Here is a 4,205-nt window from a genome sequence, read left to right as displayed (position 1 = left end):
GAACCATTAATCTTTATAATTCCTGGAATTCCCATGAAGAACATAAATGTTGTGAGTAGATTTGTTTTAGCCATGTCATCATTCAGAACAGATCAGCCTACAGAAATCTATCAGCTGTAAGGACCTGGATTAAATTTAAGAGAAATATCATTAACATTGGGTAATGTTTGGCCCTGCTTGAGGGCCAGGATGTATGGGCCAAACAGAATCACATTTGGAGCTTTAAAAAAATGACCCTGGCCCCACTTTGTCCCAGTTAAATTTGAATCTCTACGCAATTGTGTCTAGAGTATTAGTATAAAGAAACAGTGGTTATGATGTGTAGCATCTGAAAGTCACATTATGCAAAACAGCAGTTTCAGAAGGGGCATTCTCCAGACTTTGAATTTGGAAGAGGCAAAGCAACAAACACTCAACCCAAAGGTCTCAAAGAGCCATTAGATAACACAGGGCATCAACTCAAATTAATTCAGCTATCTGGGGAAGACTGGCTGAAGTAAAATTTCACTTAAATGAATTCCAGCTAGCCAAATAAAATGAAAATATTGAGTATCCTTTTATAAAAACCACATTGTGTTTTCTGAATAATTTGAGAGAGGCTCGAAGAGGTAGATATGAAATACATCCATTTGCTCAATGGACAAAGGTTTTGTTTTATTTTATTTACATAAAGTGAAATGTTTGGCCACCTGGACTAATGCCTCAAAGTGGATGGAAAGTGGAAAATGTAGTCTGTGAGACTGATTAATAACCATGGGCAGAAAAATAGGCCAAGTGGAAAAACTTATTCATGTAATTGCTTCATTTTGCTGACTGCAAAAGGATTTGTTTTGGGAGTGATTTCAGCTATTTTACTCGGTGGATTGATAGATCACAAAAAGGTCTTAAAAAATGATATTACACAGTTTTGTTTGTTACATGAAATTAGTTTGACCCAGAGGATGTAAGCCACTTTTTGTATCTCCCTTATAAGGTTTGTCTTGAGAAAAGAGTTATTGTATGACATAAATGGTCTTTGTGAAGAGGTATGAAGATAGCAGGGGACTTCTCAAAAGTCATGGCCTTAGAATTATCAAATTTAAAAAAGACAAGCCTCAGTTTTCTTCATTTAGACACAGAAATAAATGAGAGACAACAGAAATGGTCATAATTTTATTTAGCTGATAGCTCCTGCTGACATGAAAACAGAATTCATGCACCTGGTAAGAAAATCCAAGAATTAAATGAAGATAAAAATAAAATTAAAATTCTCCTCCTATGGTCTTGTACCATCAGAACATCCCCTGAAGGTTCTAGGTGAATTGGTGTCCCCTGTGAAACCACATCATTGGCTCCCTCATTGACAGTTGCGACTTCTTGAATGTCTTTCTAAAAATGACTTTAAGATATATCCCTAATATAGAATCTGTATCTTAAACAAGTTTGTAGAAAATATGGCTTTATCTTTTAGAATTATACAAAAGGGTGTTCAGAACCTAGGCTTTATATTTTTCCCCAGCTTTATTGAGATATAATTGACAAATAACATTACATAATAATACATACATAATAATTTGACAGGTGTATATATCATGAAAGCTTTAAATAATTGATCTCCAAGATATTACTATCTTTAACAACTGCATCGTATGGATATGTCATACTTTGTTTAAATCATCTGCTACAGATAACGTTAATAATGTATCTTGGTTTATGTATTTTTTCAAGATTACCTCTGTGATAAATTCCTCAGTGAAACTGCTGTGGAATATAAGTTTTTGTTGCTTCCAAAACAAGGCCCTAGTTTATATTCCTACTAACATCATGTGAGAATGTCTAATACACACTTGCTAACACTGAATATTATTGCATTTCTTAAAATTTCACTAATCTGATTGGACGGACATTGACCATCTCATTTCTCTTGGCCGTTTGTGTGTTTCTTTTTCTACCTATTCATCTCCCTGTATATTATTGTATTGGATTTTTTTCCTTTTGTGTGTCAGATTGGCAAAAATTAAAATGATTGGCTGCCGCCTCCATAAACATTGGTTTAGGACTCGTTCGCCCCTCTGAGGTCCCGGCGCCCCCGCCATGGAGGGCCCGCCCGAGCCTGGGCCCCACGCCTTGGCCTCGGACTCAGCCTTGGCCGCTGCGCGCCCCGGAGGGGGCGCGGCTCCGCGAGGAGCAGGAAAAGGTGGTCACTAACTGCCAAGAGAAAAATCCAGCATTGGAAGAAGGTAGATACTGACTATAATGCCCTGCAAGAAAGACTCAGTACCTTGCCTGATAAGTTGTATTTTAATATCATGGTACCATTTGGCCCCTTGGCCTTCATGCCAGGAAAGCTTGTCCATACCAATGAAGTCACTGTTTTACTCGGGGACAGTTGGTTTGCAAAGCGCTCAGCAAAGCAGGCTGTGGGCTTAGTTGAGCATCGGAAAGAACATGTAAGAAAAACAATAGATGATTTAAAAAAAGTGATGAAAATTTTTGAATCCAGAGTTGAATTCACAGAAGATTTGCAGAAAATGAGTGATGCTGCAGGCGATATTGTTGACATAAGAGAGGAAATTAAAAGTGACTTTGAATTTAAAGCAAAACACCGAATTGCTCATAAACCTCACTCCAGACCAAAACTTCAGATATTTTTGAAGCAGATATTGCAAATGATGTAAAATCCAAGGATTTGCTTGCTGATAAGGAACTGTGGGCTCCACTTGAAGAACTAGAGACAAGAAGAATTGCTGGGTGAACTTGATAGTAAGCCTGATACTATGTAAATGGAGAGGATACAACGGCTTCTGAAGAAAAGAAGATCAGAATATAAATGTGCATGTGATGCATCAAGTAACAGACTCTGTTACGTCCAGCGGCTGTTGTAAGGATGTTACACATTCAGAACTGTTCGGTGGTCAAACGACGGCAGGCATTCAATGAACGGTTCAAATTCTTACCACAGTAATGAGGATGATGATGATGGTGGTGGTGGTGATAATGAAAATGAAAATGACCATGATGCTTTAGGGGTTGGAGATCATTCTATAGCAACAATATATTTTTCTCATACTGTCGAACTTAAGAGGGTCCGAATAAATACTTGAAAAAATACCACTTTAAAAATCAGTGAAAAGAGGGGCGTCTGGGTGGCTCAGTCGTTAAGCGTCTGCCTTCGGCTCAGGTCATGATCCCAGGGTCCTGGGATCAAGCCCCACATCTGGCTCCCTGCTCTGCGGGAAGCCTGCTTCTCTCTCTCCCACTCCCCCTGCTTGTGTTCCCTCTCTCGCTGTGTCTTTCTGTCAAATAAATAAATAAAATCTTAAAAAAAAAAAAAATCAGTGAAAAGAAAGAAAAAGCCAAAGTAAACCAAAGAATAGCTCTGGTGGTGGTCATTCTGCCCAAGAGCTGCCTACTATCAGGACTCCTCCTAACATTTATAGAGTCTTTGTTGATGTTGTGAACGGAGAGTATGTCCCTTGTAAGTTGATCCTGAAGTCTCGCAGTAGAGAGAACAGTGTTTGCAGTGATACCAGTGACGACCGACGGTGAGTCCTGAGGAGTGTCAGCTGCGAGGAGGCCACTTGCAGTGACACTAGTGAGAGTATTTTGGAAGAGGAACAAGAAGAAAACCATCACAAGAAACTTTTGTCCTTATCAGGAACGCCTGAGGCTTTTTCTGGAACCGTAGTAGAAAAACAATTTCTATCGCCCTCCTTAACACCACACCCAACCCTGGTTCATCCTGTGCTACCGACCATTCCAGAACAAAAAGAAGTTCTGTCAGAGGTATCAGAAAAAACTACAAAGAGGGTTTCAAAGTTCAAAGCTGCCAGATTGCAGCAGAAAAGCTAGGGCCTGCCTAGGCAATGGGCGTTTACATCCTGGAACCTAGTTTTGCATTTCTTTAGAATCTGTATCGCAAAATATGTTACGCATAGTTTGAAACAAGGCATCCAGAATTCATTTGGCAGCAAGATCTCTTACTGTTATCAGTGGTATTAAAAATCAAAGTAAATGTTTGAATGCTTTAATATTCAGCTTGTTTTGTTAATTCTCTGAATACTGTCAATACTGTTGTCTTAAGTTTTCTTATGATGCACTGGCAGTATTTGGAATTATTTTTCAAAGAATACTGTTCATCTGCATTGTTTTTGTGTTTTGAACTAAATACAGGCAGTTTTGTACCAGCTGTGAAGTTGTGCATGCCATATGGACCATTTTAAGGA

The 4,205-nt window shown here is 38.8% G+C and overlaps 1 pseudogene; it reads left to right on the top strand.

Moving 5' to 3' along the window:
* Positions 1-2,073: 2,073 nt before the first annotated feature.
* On the top strand, positions 2,074-3,831 carry LOC118006617 (annotated as a pseudogene).
* The last annotated feature ends 374 nt before the right edge of the window (positions 3,832-4,205 follow it).

Source organism: Mirounga leonina, unplaced genomic scaffold (genome assembly GCF_011800145.1).
Source record: "Mirounga leonina isolate KUSES-001 unplaced genomic scaffold, KU_Mleo_1.0 Mir_98, whole genome shotgun sequence".
Classification (NCBI taxonomy): domain Eukaryota; kingdom Metazoa; phylum Chordata; class Mammalia; order Carnivora; family Phocidae; genus Mirounga; species Mirounga leonina.
Note: the sequence above shows the minus strand (reverse complement) of the source record. Positions and strands in the feature narration are given on the sequence as shown.